Raw genomic sequence first — 18,377 nt, forward strand, 5'->3', positions numbered from 1 at the left:
AGAGTTTGCTCATCCATTTAGTTACTTTTTTTTAAATCTAAAGTCTGCATTGCTCTTCAAAAACAAATCACTGAGACAACAAGCAAAAATACATTCAGATTAAAAGTACTAAATAATTACAAGATATGTCAGCTATTTTTGCATTTCATTGATGGGCAATATAACTTTTCGATATTCAAAATATTTAAGAGTTCAATGAATTATTTTCTTTCTTGAATAACAGGCTGCTGGTTATTAAATATTATTATTATTATTATAGTTATCAGGCATCAATAAGGATTTCAAATTTTAAGTTAGAAATTTTATTTTTGCATTTTGTTTTGTGTTTTTGCAAAAACTACTATCTTTAGTATTAGAAAATTTTATGTGGTTCTCTAGTATAAGAAAATGTCATGGTTTAAAATATTAACATATTTTCTACAAGTTTTTAATTGAACAAAAAAGTGATCTAGAACCTTGATAAACAGCTTTTCCTATTTCTGAGAATAATTTAATAAATAACATTGGCTTCTGAATTATCTAAAAATTTAGAAAAGAGACCCTGGCTGGATAGCTCAGTTGGCTAGAGCATCATCCCCATATGCTAAGGTTGCTGGTTCCATCTCTTATTAGGGCATATACAAAAATTAATCAATGAATGCACAAATAAGTTGAACAACAAACTGATGTTTCTCTTTCTCAAATCAATAAAAATAAAAATTTAGGAAAGAGTTTGTTGCCTAAAATATCTACACATTAGTTAATAAATGTCTTCTTTTCTAGAATTTGCAAATAGTACATGACAATACCTAATTTGCTCAAGCTCATCTGGAAGGGAACTATATGAACCATGTAATGAGTGTTACCACTCCTAACTAAAAAGTGTTTGTGCGCCCTGGCCGGTTTGGTTCAGCGGTTAAAGCGTCGGCCTGCGGTCCTGAGAAACCCGGGTTCGGTTCCCGCTAAGGGCATGTACCTCGGTTGCAGTTTGTCCCCGGCCCTGGTCGGTTGTGCGGGTGGCAGCCACTCGATGTGTTCCTTTCACATCGATGTTTCTCTCTCTCTCTGTTCCTCTCTCTCCCTCCCACTCTACCTGAACAAAAAATGGAAAAATGTCCTCGGGTGAGGGAAAAAAAAAAAAAAAAAGTGTTTGTGCCTCATAATACTCCACTTACTTCAAAGAACTCAAGATATAGACTAAGAGTAAATAAATAAATGAGTAAAGAAGTAAACAGGATTAGTAAATATTTCTCATAAAATAGGCAAAAAATATGTACCTGAAAGTGTAATTGATGGAATTAAATAAGACCTGTTACACCTTGGTTTTTACTGGATGTATTGAGTACAACTTAATTGATGAAATAAAGATAGATATGAGGCAGTCATTAACCATCATATAATAACATTTGTGAGTCAACTTAATCCATTTTAGTAAAAATAAAAATGAAAACCAGGAAAAAGTACACTAAGTATTAAATGGACAAGATGCTTTCATATATATTTACTTACTTGAATCACATTACCATTCTGTGCAATTGACAGTATATTCAAATTTTATATATGAAAAGTCAATGTGTTTGCTCCAGTCACAGGATGAGTAGTATATTGTAGGCCAAGAGGAGGGCATAGATAGTTCATTCTTTCTCCAGTCATTCTCCATTGCTAAACAGGCCACCAACATGGTATATTTCTGTCAAAACTATAGCAACATCTTGCCACCTTGCCTGTTTTAGTTTACACTGGTGTTCCCAGTGTGTAGCTCAGTGGCTGACTTGATAAATATCTGGTGGATATTTGGTAAATAACTATGTAAATGAATAGAAGTGCCTAGTCTGGTAAAGTATCAAAAGGCTTTATTCTTATCAATGAGATTTTAAAAAATTAGGCCATGTGAAAGAGAACCTTCTGGAAGGACTGGCGATGTGGAGCTTTGCTGGAAACACACACACATCCACACACACAACACTGTAGATCCACGCCGCTACAGATCCCAGGTTTCCATCCTCATTTGGTCCCTTAGCAGAATTCTTGATATTAGGATCTCAGACCTAGAGCATTCTGGGTTATGGCAGGTTGTGGCAGAATTAGTCCCACTAGGCTAAATCCAAAAGAGGTAGAAGCATTTCATAAAACACTTAAGCAAATAGAAGATTTTTTTTTAGTCATTGAGTGTGGATTCTGGAGCACAAGGTAGAAGTGACTGTGATAGAGAATGGGCTGTGGAAGAAGTGAGAGCTGAGAATAAGAGACAAAGCCCAGTGTAGGATTAGAATGTCACAGTTAATAGAGAAAACCAAAATGTATGCTTTACTCAGTGTTAGAGGCTGACAGGATATGAGGTATGGTGAGATTAATTGCTATAATAGTTCAAACAGAATACTAATTCAAAGTTACTTGAGTGAGAATGAAATTGAGGTTTCAGGGACAATCAGAGTGTTAGCTGGTAGTTAACAAACTAGTCTGTAGAAAAATAAAAGAACATGACTTGGTTGAGGATGTTCCCTTAAGTTGAGCTCATAGAGAAGCTTCTGGTAGTCAAAGACAAGGAAGCCTAGTGGGTGTGTCTGTGTAATGCGAGGAAGTAAATCAGGTATAGGAAACTTTTGAAGATACTTTAGGTGTAAATTTTCAAATATATTTCTCCATTCTTGGTTTCTATGGAACTCTAGATTCATACTCAATTGTTAACTTGATATTTACATTGGATATCTAATAGGCATCACAAACTTAACATGACCTACACAGAATTCTTCATTTACTTTTATACTCAAACCTGTTCTTCCAGTCTTTTCCATATCAATAAATGGTAACATCACTGACTCAGTTTACTCAGGAAAAAAAAAACTTAGAGTTATCCCTGATGCCTCTATTATTTTTATTTTGCACTTCTCACATACAAACAAGGCTTGCTAATGCTATTTCTAAAACATATCTTGAACCCATTAACTGTTCTCAATCTCCTTTATTACTACTGTAGCCCAAGGTACTCATGAATAATCTGGGTTCCTAAAATTGCCTCTTACTTGTTTTTCTACTTCTGTGATGCACCCTCTACCATATATTCTCTACAAAGGAGAAATATGGATTTCAAATATATATATAAATTTATCACTCCCTTGCATAAAATTATATTCCATTGCATTTAGAAAAATATGCAGTTTTCCTTCCATTTCAAATAATTTGCCCAATCGAATGTATATTTATTCACCTTCTAATGTTCTTCCCCCTAACTTCCTATGATACCTATACATTCACCATGTAGTTCTGCTTCTCTAGTACATTTGGCTCATTTCATCCTTATAGCTTTTGCAGTGACTGTTTCCATAGCCTATAATGATATTTCCCCAGAGTATCACATAGCTGTCTATGTCCTGTCAGATCTCAAAATAAATTGCATCTTTTCAGAGAGTTTGCTATTCAGGCTTTCAAAAATAAAATTCCATTTGCACAGTATTACGTCTCTTTATGTTAGTGTTTTGAGGCTTCCTTTGTTTGTGAATTTGTTTGGTTGGCTGGATAATAATTTTATTTATATATCTAAATGTTTCTCACACCCACTAGTATTCTCTATGGAATCAGAGAACTATCTGCTTCCTACCTATATTTTAGAGAAACTCCTTAAAAGATTTAAAAATTTTCCTTTGTAAAAATGGAAAGTAATACTATACATGTCATAGGGTTGTTCTAATGGTAACTGAGATAATACTTATAAGTTGCTGAGAAGTTACATGACATATAAGATATTCAATAATTGTAAATGAATAAAGAGTTAGGAAGACATTACACTACAGAAAAATAAAAGGTATGGAATATGATGGTAGCCACAGGGATGATGATGCAATAAAGCTATAGTTTAGAAAGAAAGTAGCATGAGCCCTTAGGTTAACTGAGGATCACGACAACTTTAAAACAATGTATTTTATCAAATGTTTTGATAGGGACACCTGGACAATCAGCTGAAGGATCAGAGACTACAACAGTACCATCATCTGGCGTGACAAATGGACTATCACCTGGAAAATTAGGAACAACTGAACCATCAACAGAAGGACCAGGGACAACGGCATCATCTTTTGTTCAATTAGTAACATCTGCACCATTACCTGAAGTGACAGGGACAACTGTCATATCAGCTAGAGAATCAGGAAGCACAGGACAATCACCTGGAAAAATGGAAACAAGTTCATATAATATAGATTTAGAGACAACTGGACCTTTACCTGAAGGATCAAAGACAACTGAAGCAGCAACTAGAATGCCAGGAACAATTGGATCTTCACCTAAATCAACTGGATCATCACCTAAATCATCATCAGCAACTGGAATATCAACTGGAAAATCAGTAACAACTGAAACATCTGCTATAGGTTCAGGAACAACTGGATTATTATCTGAGAGAGTAGGTACAACTAGACCATCAGTTGTAGGGTCAGGAACAACTGGCCCAGCAGCTGAAATATCAGGGGCCACTGGAGTAACATCCGGAAGATCAGAAACAACTGGTACAGCAGCAGGAATGCCAGGAACAACTGGATCAACTCAAGGAGAAACTGGAATATATGGACCAACAACAGGAAGATCAGGGACAACTGTATCATCAACTGTAGCATCAGGTATAACAGGAACATCAACCAAAAGATCTGGGACATCAGGACCATCCGTTATTGATTTTGAAACATCTAGACTATCACCAGTAGGGTCAGGAACAACTGGTCAAACAGGTGAAATTTCGAGAGCCACTGGACTAACACCCAGAGAGCCAGGGACAACTGGAAGATTAGCATCAGGAACAATTGGAACATCTTTTATGGGTTCTGGAACAACGGAACCATTATCTGAAAGAACAGGGACAAACAGACCATCAACTGTAGGAGCAGGAAAAACGGGTCCAAAAGAAGAAATATCAGGAGCCCCTGGAATAACAACTGGAGGGTCAGGAACAACTAGAAGATTAGCATCAGGAACAACAGGGACATCTGTAATAGGTTCAGGAACAACTGAACAATTATCTGAAAAAACAGAAACAACCAGACCATCAACTGTAGGAACAGGAAGAACGGGTTCAACAACTCACATGTCAGGAACCACTGGGGTAACACCTAGATGGTCAGGGACAACTGACTCAGGAGCTGGAGTGCCTGGAACAACCGGATCACCACAGGGAGCTACTGGAAGGAATAAACCCACAACAGGAAGATCAGGGACAAGTGCATCAACAACAGGAGCATCAGGAAGAACTGGCACATCAGTCAAAAAATCTGAGACATCTGGACCATCTGTGGTTGATTTAGGAACATCTACACCATCAGCTATAGGGTCAGGCACAACTAGTCCATCATCTGAACAGGCAGGGGCCACTGGAGCAACACCTGGAGGGTCAGGGACAACAGGGTCAGGAGCTGGAATGCCTGGAACAACTGGATCACCACAGAGAGGTACTGGAAAGAATGAACCCACAAGTGGAACATCAGGGACAAGTGGATCAACAACAGGCACATCAGAAAGAACAGGCACATCAGTCGAAAAATCTGAGACATCTGGACCATCTATTGTTGATTTAGGAACATCAAGACCATCAGCTATAGGGTCAGGCACAACTAGTCCATCATCTGAACAGTCAGGGGCCACTGGAGTAACACCTGGAGGGTCAGGGACAACTGGGTCAGGAGCTGGAGTACCTGGAACAACTGGATCACCACAGGGAGCTACTGGAAGGAATGAACCCACAACAGGAAGATCAGGAATAGGTGGATCAACAACAGGCACATCAGGAAGAACAGGGACATCAGTCGAAAGAGCTGAGACATCTGTACCATCTGTTGTTGATTTAGGAACATCTACACCATCAGCTAGGTCAGGCACAACTCGTCCATCATCTGAACTGTCAGGGGCCACTGGAGCAACACCTGGAGGGTCAGGGACAACTGGTTCAGGAGCTGGAGTGCCTGGAACAACTGGATCACCACAGGGAGCTACTGGAAGGAATGAACCCACAACAGGAAGATCAGGGACAGGTGGATCAACAACAGGCACATCAGAAAGAACAGGCACATCAGTCGAAAGGGCTGAGACATCTGAACCATCTGTGGTTGATTTAGGAACATCAAGACCATCAGCTATAGGGTCAGAAACAACTCGTCCATCATCTGAACTGTCAGGAGCCACTGAAGCAACACCTGGAGGATCAGAGACAACTGGGTCAGGAGCTGGAGTACCTGGAACAACTGGATCACCACAGGGAGGTACTGGAAAGAATGAACCCACAAGTGGAACATCAGGGACAAGTGGATCAACAACAGGCACATCAGAAAGAACAGGCACATCAGTCAAAAAATCTGAGACATCTGGACCATCTATTGTTGATTTAGGAACATCAAGACCATCAGCTATAGGGTCCGGCACAACTAGTCCATCATCTGAACAGTCAGAGGCCACTGGAGTAACACCTGAAGGGTCAGGGACAACTGGGTCAGGAGCTGGAGTACCTGGAACAACTGGATCACCACAGGGAGCTACTGGAAGGAATGAACCCACAACAGGAAGATCAGGAATAGGTGGATCAACAACAGGCACATCAGGAAGAACAGGGACATCAGTCGAAAGAGCTGAGACATCTGGACCATCTGTTGTTGATTTAGGAACATCTACACCATCAGCTATAGGGTCAGGCACAACTCGTCCATCATCTGAACTGTCAGGGGCCACTGGAGCAACACCTGGAGGGTCAGGGACAACTGGTTCAGGAGCTGGAGTGCCTGGAACAACTGGATCACCACAGGGAGCTACTGGAAGGAATGAACCCACAACAGGAAGATCAGGGACAGGTGGATCAACAACAGGAGCATTAGAAAGAACAGGCACATCAGTCGAAAGTGCTGAGACATCTGGACCATCTGTGGTTGATTTAGGAACATCTACACCATCAGCTATAGGGTCAGGCACAACTCGTTCATCATCTGAACTGTCAGGAGCCACTGGAGCAACACCTGGAGAATCAGAGACAACTGGTTCAGGAGCTGGAATGCCTGGAACAACTGGATCACCACAGGGAGCTACTGGAAGGAATGAACCCACAACAGGAAGATCAGGGACAGGTGGATCAACAACAGGCACATCAGGAAGAACAGGGACAACAGTCGAAAGAGCTGAGACATCCGGACCATCTGTTGCTGATTTAGGAACATCTACACCATCAGCTATAGGGTCAGGCACAACTAGTCCATCATCTGAACAGTCAGGGGCCACTGGAGTAACACCTGGAGGGTCAGGGACAACTGGGTCAGGAGCTGGAGTACCTGGAACAACTGGATCAGCACAGGGAGCTACTGGAAGGAATGAACCCACAACAGAAAGATCAGGAATAGGTGGATCAACAACAGGCACATCAGGAAGAACAGGGACATCAGTCGAAAGAGCTGAGACATCCGGACCATCTGTTGTTGATTTAGGAACATCTACACCATCAGCTATAGGGTCAGGCACAACTCGTCCATCATCTGAACTGTCAGGGGCCACTGGAGTAACACCTGGAGGGTCAGGGACAACTGGTTCAGGAGCTGGAGTGCCTGGAACAACTGGATCACCACAGGGAGCTACTGGAAGGAATGAACCCACAACAGGAAGATCAGGGACAGGTGGATCAACAACAGGAGCATTAGAAAGAACAGGCCCATCAGTTGAAAGAGCTGAGACATCTGGACCATCTGTGGTTGATTTAGGAACATCTACACCATCAGCTATAGGGTCAGGCACAACTCGTCCATCATCTGAACTGTCAGGAGCCACTGAAGCAACACCTGGAGGATCAGAGACAACTGGGTCAGGAGCTGGAGTACCTGGAACAACTGGATCACCACAGGGAGGTACTGGAAAGAATGAACCCACAAGTGGAACATCAGGGACAAGTGGATCAACAACAGGCACATCAGAAAGAACAGGCACATCAGTCAAAAAATCTGAGACATCTGGACCATCTATTGTTGATTTAGGAACATCAAGACCATCAGCTATAGGGTCCGGCACAACTAGTCCATCATCTGAACAGTCAGAGGCCACTGGAGTAACACCTGAAGGGTCAGGGACAACTGGGTCAGGAGCTGGAGTACCTGGAACAACTGGATCACCACAGGGAGCTACTGGAAGGAATGAACCCACAACAGGAAGATCAGGAATAGGTGGATCAACAACAGGCACATCAGGAAGAACAGGGACATCAGTCGAAAGAGCTGAGACATCTGGACCATCTGTGGTTGATTTAGGAACATCTACACCATCAGCTATAGGGTCAGGCACAACTCGTCCATCATCTGAACTGTCAGGGGCCACTGGAGCAACACCTGGAGGGTCAGGGACAACTGGTTCAGGAGCTGGAGTGCCTGGAACAACTGGATCACCACAGGGAGCTACTGGAAGGAATGAACCGACAACAGGAAGATCAGGGACAGGTGGATCAACAACAGGAGCATTAGAAAGAACAGGCACATCAGTCGAAAGCGCTGAGACATCTGGACCATCTGTGGTTGATTTAGGAACATCTACACCATCAGCTATAGGGTCAGGCACAACTCGTTCATCATCTGAACTGTCAGGAGCCACTGGAGCAACACCTGGAGGATCAGAGACAACTGGTTCAGGAGCTGGAATGCCTGGAACAACTGGATCACCACAGGGAGCTACTGGAAGGAATGAACCCACAACAGGAAGATCAGGGACAGGTGGATCAACAACAGGCACATCAGGAAGAACAGGGACAACAGTCGAAAGAGCTGAGACATCCGGACCATCTGTTGTTGATTTAGGAACATCTACACCATCAGCTATAGGGTCAGGCACAACTAGTCCATCATCTGAACAGTCAGGGGCCACTGGAGTAACACCTGGAGGGTCAGGGACAACTGGGTCAGGAGCTGGAGTACCTGGAACAACTGGATCACCACAGGGAGCTACTGGAAGGAATGAACCCACAACAGGAAGATCAGGAATAGGTGGATCAACAACAGGCACATCAGGAAGAACAGGGACATCAGTCGAAAGAGCTGAGACATCCGGACCATCTGTTGTTGATTTAGGAACATCTACACCATCAGCTATAGGGTCAGGCACAACTCGTCCATCATCTGAACAGGCAGGGGCCACTGGAGCAACACCTGGAGGGTCACAGACAACTGGTTCAGGAGCTGGAGTGCCTGGAACAACTGGATCACCACAGGGAGCTACTGGAAGGAATGAACCCACAACAGGAATATCAGGGACAGGTGGATTAACAACAGAAGCATCAGGAAGAACAGGCACATCAGTTGAAAAATCTGAGACATCTGGACCAACTGTGGTTGATTTAGGAACATCTACACCATCAGCTATAGGGTCAGGCACAACTAGTCCATCATCTGAACAGTCAGGGGCCACTGGAGTAACACCTGGAGGGTCAGGGACAACTGGGTCAGGAGCTGGAGTATCTGGAACAACTGGATCACCACAGGGAGCTACTGGAAAGAATGAACCCACAACAGGAAGATCAGGAATAGGTGGATCAACAACAGGCACATCAGGAAGAACAGGCACATCAGTTGAAAAATCTGAGACATCCGGACCATCTGTTGTTGATTTAGGAACATCTACACCATCAGCTATAGGGTCAGGCACAACTCGTCCATCATCTGAACTGTCAGGGGCCACTGGAGTAACACCTGGAGGGTCAGGGACAACTGGTTCAGGAGCTGGAGTACCTGGAACAACTGGATCACCACAGGGAGCTACTGGAAGGAATGAACCCACAACAGGAAGATCAGGAACAGGTGGATCAACAACAGAAGCATCAGGAAGAACAGGGACATCAGTTGAAAGAGCTGAGACATCAGGACCATCTGTTGTTGGTTCAGGAACATCTAGACCATCAGCTATAGGGTCAGGAACAACTGATCCAACAGCTGAATTGTCAGGATCCACTAGAGTAACACCTGGAAAATCAGGAACAAGTGGTTCAGCAACTGAAATGACAGGGACAACTCAATCAGCTCAAGGAACATCTGGATCATCAACTGTAGCATCAGAGAGAACAGAAACAGCAGCAGAAAGACCACGGACAACTGGAGTATTATCTGGAGGAACAGGGACAACAGGATCATCCACTGTGATAATCCCTGAAGCAGGAAGAACGGTGAAGCCAGGAAGTGAGATTACCACACCTGGAGGTAAGTTACTTTAGACAAAATAGACCTTTGAAAATAGGTAATATTAGTTTCGGTCAGATAATTTGGAGCTATACAAATACATTTATCAGGATTATACTATTTACACTGTGAATTTTGGAATGAAGATGGAAGCTCTGTGGAACATTATTCTTTAAATTGATATTTTATTGTTCTTAGTAAGTTTATGTTTTCACCCCTGCTGCCTTATATTTCAATAGATGCTCTCACACCATCCAAAAACTACAACACCTGGGCTCATAGTAGTTACATTGATAATGCCAGGTTGAACCCCCAAAATATAAACACTGCTTGTGACTTTCCACTTTTAATCCCAGGTTCCATAGGAAGCACCCCTGGCTCAACCAGTGCACCAGGAAGCCCCACCACTGGTCAGTACATTCAGTATGTTCATGCATTTTTTGACTTGTTTTCATTCTCATTGGCTTGTTTAAAAATGATTAAATAATTAATAAGAATACCAGTTAAATCATTAAAATGTCTTTAAATATATTCTTTTGTTTAACTGTTCGAATAGGACTATTGCCTCATTTTTCTTATGAAGAACTTAAAAAAAACATTTCTGAAGTTGGTCCAGGTGCCATAGCCAATCAAACAGTGGAGCCCATATATTTACTCATTGTTGACTGACTCAGGAGACTGTGTTCTTTACCATGTCTTCCTCTAGCAGTGGTTTTCAACCTGTGGGTCGAACGACCTTTTCACACAGGTTGCCTAAGACCATTGAAAAACAAAATTACAGTTATGAAGTAGCAACAAAAATAATTTTATGGTTAGGGGGTCACTACAACATGAAAAACTGTTCTATTAAAGGATTGTGGCATTAGGAAGGTTGAGAACCACTGCATTTAAGGCAATTGTACAATGATCTTCAATGACCCATTAATAAAAGCTTGATTTTCATAGGTATAAAACTTAAATTTTCCCATTTCTAACTGTAATAATTGCAGCAGTAGGTAATAAAAAAGGTTTAAATTTTTGTATACAAGACAAATTGTGGCATTTGTTTTGAAACAGATTTAGGACATTTTTCTTGATAAAACTACAATTGAATTAAATTATTTATTCAATTCTATAATACATTATTATTTAATTTTCTGGAAGAGTACTTAAGAAAGACTTCTATTCTCAATTTGCGGGTTATTTAATAGAAGCTAAGCTTCAGTGACTAAATTGTTTATTATTTAAGGAATAGATTGTTAATAATTTTTTCTGTTAAAGATTTATGCTACATCTATTCTTACTAATATTAAAAACTCCACTTATATATATTTATTTTACAAAGTAGCCACTAGAAAATTATTAATTCAAACATTTGATTCAGACCAAATTTAAAATTATTATTTACGTAATCAACAGTTATGTGTGAATTAATTTACATGCTTTATATTATTTATTAAACACCATAATTATATCATAAACTAATATCATGGCTTCTAGAATATGTGACTATTCGGTTATAGTGTCTACTTTGTCCTTTTGTGTGTGTGTGCTTTTTCCAAGTTTAAGATTTTAGTCTTAAATTAAATGGAATAAAGCAAGAATTAATGTGTGTAAATATTTTACTTGGGAAAAAGTATTTTCAGTTCAAAATTTGTAACTCATAAATGATTTTTTACAAGAACACTTTACAATTTCTCTTCTAAGAGACCGCTCATCCTGATTTGAAGTTTTAGATAAACCTCTATGGAAATAACACTTCTGTTTTTAATAAAAAATGTATATGTAATGGCAGTAGAAGCACTGAAGTGAATTTCTAAAATGAAATTCAAGAAGTATATTCTTTCATTGAAACATAAATTTAATCTTTTTTATTCTCAGCTATCAAAATTCCACCTGAACTAATTGTAGGTAAGTTGAAATTAAAATGAGAAAAATATATTTCTGTACAATATAGTTTGAAATAATATTTCTATCTTTTCCATTTGAGCACTGAAAAATAGTGAAGGGACTGTGATATTCTTCCTAAATTATAATTTAATACAAATTACTCTTGATGCATTGAAATAAATAAAATGTACATTTATATATATTTTGTGTTTTTAATTTTTAGTGCCTCCGAAATCTCCTAATGTAACAGGTGAGAAAATAGAAGATTATAAATATACATTTAAGGAATTGTGTTACAGTAACGAGAATAAAAAATTAGATAGCAAAAGTTACAATTTATGAGATTAATAAAATATAAACTTTAAATTAGGCTTCAGTAGCATATGCCTGTTGCTTTTTCTATTCTTATGCCTTCTTAAATCATAAAAAGTTGTATTGAATTCTTTACATAATAGCTAAATTTATATTGGTTGTGTACAAACATACAAAATCAATCAAATAAATAAAAATAACTCTATAAACATTCCCCTCATTGAAAAAGAAAGTTCCATATTTCTCAGCATATTAATATTGTCACCTACAATTTTCATGAAAATTCTTAGCTTTTATTGCATCCTCATATCTCTTTTAAAATTTAATAGTTTTCAAAAGAAAAGTTTGTTTTATAGAACATTTAACATTTTTTCAATTGTTCCCCTTCTGTGTTCTTTTAGCATTTACATTCAAATATAAGCTCCATGAAGACAGGTATATTTGTCTTCTTTTGTTCACTGACATAAAACCCCTCTGTAGTCCTTATGTGATGAGGTGTTTGATTTCGGTGCTTGTCCACCTGATCCACTGGATTCTGTCATTGTCGAATGGGGGCCACTCAATATGCACCACTTGGTGCCTAAACCAGAGAACTAAGAGATCTGTTAAAACAACAATTTCCAGCACAGGTGAAGTGAAATGATAAGGAAACCATCTATATGGAAGTGATGGAAATGCAGCTTTTTGTAGGCTTGCTGTGATGAAATCATACAAAATACCTCTTTCCAGCATCCCCAACACCCAGAACTGTTTCGTCTATTTTCTCCCGCAGAGGCCACCACTTCCACAGCAGGTGTGGTCACCACAGCAGATGGGTGGAGAGCAGGTGCGAAGCGGCGCATGCCTTCTGTTGGCCATGGGTTATGATGCTCATCGGAGAGCCGAGAGACAGAGTTTCTGGAGAGCTGTTCACATTCCCTTTACTAATACTGCGTTTTGTAGCAATTCATTCTTTTTAAGTTTTGAAATGTCCTGCAAAACACCTAAAAACCGAGTTCAGAATTATTGCTGTAATCCTTGAACATGGCATGACTGTCCCAATAGTTCTGAGTAATTTCTCCTGTGAAATTGTAGATAGTGTAAGATTTGAAGAGGAGAGTGAGAAATCTTTCTATTCCTGAAAAATAGAGAAGAGCTACATACATCCTTGAAACATATCTGCCCACGTAGATGTTGGCTTTTCACAACAAATCAGTGAGGAGCACAAAGCTGTCCCCACATCTGAAGTTTTCCAGACACTCAAACCTTCTTGTTTCCAACCCACAGCAGGCACCACTGTCGCATCAGAACGTGACATCACTGGGAGGAAAACAGGTGAGTGTGGAGGTACCCAACCACATCACCAAAACGCAATGCTGCCGGGAAGGTTGTCTTCGGTTGAGAGCATTGTCCCTCTGAAAGTCTTGGTAATAAAATGGTTCATTACCATGTTATTGGGAAAATACACAGGGCTCATCACCAAAGAGGAGGTGGACAGTGAGCCAGTGAGATACAAGGAAAATATACTGAGGTTCTTTTGAGGTGCATGTTTTTTGAGAAAGAAACATGACCCTGTGGTGACTACAGTTCCTTTTGTGTTTCAGGCACCACTGGGGTCGCCCCTGGCACAACTGTTGCCCCAGGCAGTTCCCAAACAGGTGAGTCCACGTTAGACGTCTCCTCTGAGATTATCCATCGCAGGGGTACCATCATGTCCTTTCCATGGTCCTGAAATATTCTCCAGTACCCTCTTTTCTCGTTCTCTCCCTCAGAGGCCACAACTTCACTTGGCAAAAGTGAAACAACCAGAATTGGAATGGACACAGGTGAGGGCTCTAATCCAATACCTGTCCTTCATCACACTCTCTTAAACAGTCTTCCGGAAATGTACCCACTCTATTTATATATGTTATATTGAGCAGTTTCAGATTAAAAAGACAAGCCAGTCCTTACAATTCTTCCGTATTGCTTGAGCTCATAGGAGCCTTTGCTGTACCACCACGAAATAAAATTAATGACAGATAAATAGTAACATGGAGAGAAAATTCTTCTCTCTCCTCCAAATTAAAGACATAATAGTTGAGAACTTAGTAAAAGAGTAATAAAAGTTTTTTCACAGGGGTCACAATGGATGATCTCTTGGAACTATAATTTATAGTTTGGTGCTACATTGAGGCAATAGATTCCAATCTACATCACATGGTGAACAAGCAATTAAATCAGTGACCTTTCTTGTTGTAGGTACTACTGGTATCGTCTCTGGAAAAACTCTGGAACCTGGTAGTCATGACACAGGTCAGTCTGAGAATACGTGCAAAATCTAGACATGGGCCCCTTAGATAACATATTATGAACACTACAGTGTGAATTTCTCACACCCTGGTCTTGACTCCTTCCTTTCTTTTCTCTATCAGAGGCCACAACTCCCATGGAGGGAAGTGGGACCACCCAAGCAGGACTTCTAGGAGGTGAGCCATTTAAGTATGAGACATTGTTGTTGTTTTTATCTCCCCCCACCCAATTTCCGTTAGAGTGGCTACAGTGAACACAGGAGTGGGAAGGTGGGCTGAAGGAATATGCCTACACTTTCTCTGGGAACACAATGTGTCACAGTCACAAAACTGGTTCAGCCCAGGAATTCTGTGGCCTCACATGACTCTATCATTATTTTCAGAGGCCCAACCTTGTAAAGCTAGGCAGGGATGAAGCCCACCAGTAAGCAAACCCTTGCCTACCAAGGCCCCAGTTGTTATGTATGACTTCCCATAGCACTTATTAACAGATATCAAATTGACTTATTTCTCACCTTGACTATTTACCACTGTTCTCCAGCTGCCAGAACATAAACCTCATAGGAGAGAAATCTTTGACTGTTCTGCTCAGTGGCACTTCCTAAGGCCTAAAATCATATTTCACAGAAGACCTGCTCAATAAATAACAGTGGAATGATGAAATGCGTATTTAGGTCGAAGCTCACTCTACTTGCTTTCATAGGCACCACCATGCTTGCACCCGGAGCCAGCAGCAGCTCCCAGAGGCCCAAGCCAGGTGGGGCCCTCAATAAATTCACCGTATGAATGTATGAGAACCTGAGTTCCACTTGAGACACTGGAGTATCAGAAGACCTCAAGTTAATTGATGAGTAACATTTAGAAAGCTAAATTGATCATCTGCTTTTTTCCTTCTGTAGGCACCTCTGTCCCGCCAGGAGGCCCAGGGACTGGAAGTGAAACAGGTGAGGTGACGGAAGGTCTGTTTTCAATTTCAGTGGGGTCTGGGGAAAAGGAACCCCGGTACCAACAAGGATAAATAGGTAGGTCAGCAAAGAAAACTGGGAAGTCATTGATGGTTCATTTCATTCAGAAACAGATCCTTAGGAAATGTCTCTTGGTCATTCCAGGACACATGGCGACCTCAGCACTGAAGAGGGAATGGTGCTGTGTTGATACCTTTATCTTTATTTTTTAGGTGCCACAGGAGGATTTTTGAGGACAACCATTATACCAGGGACTTCCCACACAGGTAGGTTATAAAGGAGAAATCTCCATTCTTAGCTTCACAATGTGGTTGATAGACCTGCCCTAATAAAATACCAACATCATTATTGTCTAACATCCCAAATCCTCAGACCTCACCATTCATCCTTTTCTTCCTTCAGAGGCCAGAACACTCACAGGAGGTGGGGGCAGCGTCGGAAGTGAATCCAGACCCGGTGAGATTGAGGGCCCCGCAGCTGGGGTTCGCCATGACTCGTCACGGTATTGGTTCGCCTGGCGGCAGCCGTCCTCCACTATGTGCGTAGATGTGACACGTCTGGAAAAGCTCTCAGCTGGCTCAGGGACGCACAGTCCTAGCATTCTGCAGAAAGGGTGGTGGTGAAATCAGTATGAGAGGTTTCTACTTTGCTGAGGGGGAGCTCGGAAGCATTATGTATCTCATCTGGAAAAACAGAGGAAACAATAGGAACACCTCATCAGGCCTATCCTATAGAATGGTTTTCCTGCTTAAAAGAGCAATACTAAGATTCAATAGTTTTCTCGCCACATTCAGTATTTTTCTGTGTTTCCCCTGACAGTGGGCAGCACTGCAGTACCTCCAGGCCCGGCGACGGCAAGAGTGACAGGTGAGCCTGGGTTAAAGCCACCTCTTTTCTCTGTTTAGAATGAAAGGACTGTGTAGGTGGGTACCTCAACTTGGGAACTCTTGTTTCTACTTTCTTCGCGATCCGAGTCTGAGGCGAGGCATAGATTCTCACCTCAGGAGGAAATAGTGAGAGGGTCCTTTGTGCAGGTACACCTAGATTCCTCCTAGAGGCAGGCCTTCAGGAGACAAACCGGTGTCACATTCGAGATCTCTGACCCTTTGTGTCTCAGGCACTACTGGTGGTGCTGCTGGCACAGCTGTTGGCCCTGGCACATCCGATCCAGGAGAGTCAACAGGTTGGCATAGAACCTTGCACTGAGCCCCCGTAACTTAGAAGTCCCTCTGGCAGAATCCATTGCAGGGGGACCCCTATATCTTTCCCAAGATCCTGAAATGTCCTCCAATCACCCTTTTCTTCATTCTTTCCCTCAGAAGCCACGACTTTCCTTGAAGAAGGTGGAACAACCAGAGTTGGAATAAACAAAGGTGAGCACTGAAAGCTAGCACCTTCACTTCATAATAATGTCTTAAAACAATCTTCTGAAAATGTATCTACATTATTTATACACATGTTGTCAAACAAATTCAGATAAAATAAAAGATAACGCGGTTGTTACATAGCCTACTTATTGCCTAGGCTTACGGAGCCTGCACTAGATAGACCATTATGAAGTTAAACTAATGACATAAATAATAATGTGGGGAGAATATTTTAAGTTCGCCTCCAAAGTAAGAGACATGGTCGTTGAGAACTCTGAAAAAGAATTAAAGAAAAAAATGTTACATGGGGCACAGTGGATGACTTCTTTGAACTGAGTCACAGGGTTATTGTTTGCTGATACGTGGAGACTAGATACTTATTTAAATCACATGGTGAACAAGCAGCTGAGGTTTTGACCACTGCCCCTTTCTTGTTGTAGGTACGACTGGCAGAGTCTCTGGGAAAATTCAGAAACCTTGGAGTTACCACATAAATAACTCAGAGAATTCATACAAAATCTGGACATTGGCACCTTTGATGACACATTCTGACAATCGCAAGCTGTACACATTCCTCCAACCTCGAATCCTTCCATAACATCCACAGAGAAAGTGGGACCACCCAAGCAGAACTCTTAGAAGCTGAACTTTTTAGTTTGTAGCTTTGGGATGTTTATCAAATTCCTGTTTGTGTAGCTAGAGTGAACACACACGTGGCAAGAAGGGCGGAGGAAATAAATCTGCATTTCTCCTGGGAACACAATATTCCAGAGTCAGAAATTTGGGTCAACCTAATAATTCCATGGACTCACATGTCCCCAGCATTATTTCCAGAGGCCCAGTCTTGCAGAGGTTGTTGTTGACGGCAGGGATGAGTCCTACATACCGGCCAGGCCTTGCCTGCCAAGGTCCCAGTCCATATATATAGCTTAATATTTCCCCATGGCACTGACATCCATCTAATTGACTTATTTGTCATGTTTATTGTTCACTGCTGGACACAAACTGCTCCAATGTAGCACGTTAGGGGAGGGAATCTGAATATTCTGTTCACGGGTACATCCAAAGGCCTAAAATAATATTGCAGCGAAGACTTGCCTAATACATGTGTGTGGAGTGGTGAAAGGTATTTACATCGAAGCTCACACTACTTGCTTTCATAGGCACCACCACACTTTCACCAGGAGCCAGCAGCAGTCCCCAGAGAACCAAGCCAGGCAGGGCCACTGAGCGAATTCACCACTTGAGAGTCACAGGGTTCTATTTTAAACACCGAATATCAAATTACCTCAATTAATTTGTGAAAAACATTTAGAAAGTTGAATTAATCACCTGATTTTTTTCCCCTGTAGGCACCTCTGTCACACCAGGGAGCCCAGGGACTGGACGTGAACCAGGTGAGGGAGACACAGGTTTCCTTCCATATTCAGAGGGATCCGCGGAAAA

The 18,377-nt window shown here is 41.4% G+C and overlaps 2 long non-coding RNA genes across 2 annotated transcripts; both read left to right on the forward strand.

The window, feature by feature from the left end:
- The first annotated feature begins 13,126 nt into the window (after positions 1–13,126).
- Positions 13,127–13,966, forward strand: LOC118624532. The gene is made up of 3 exons (XR_004958373.1): positions 13,127–13,155; positions 13,596–13,643; positions 13,913–13,966. It is a non-coding gene; the product is annotated as an uncharacterized LOC118624532 (long non-coding RNA).
- Positions 13,967–14,746: 780 nt separating this feature from the next.
- Positions 14,747–15,814, forward strand: LOC118624533. Its single transcript, XR_004958374.1, has 3 exons — positions 14,747–14,776; positions 15,499–15,543; positions 15,777–15,814. It is a non-coding gene; the product is annotated as an uncharacterized LOC118624533 (long non-coding RNA).
- Positions 15,815–18,377: the final 2,563 nt, after the last annotated feature.

The sequence above is a fragment of the Molossus molossus genome, unplaced genomic scaffold (assembly GCF_014108415.1).
Source record: "Molossus molossus isolate mMolMol1 unplaced genomic scaffold, mMolMol1.p scaffold_m16_p_10, whole genome shotgun sequence".
NCBI lineage: Eukaryota > Metazoa > Chordata > Mammalia > Chiroptera > Molossidae > Molossus > Molossus molossus.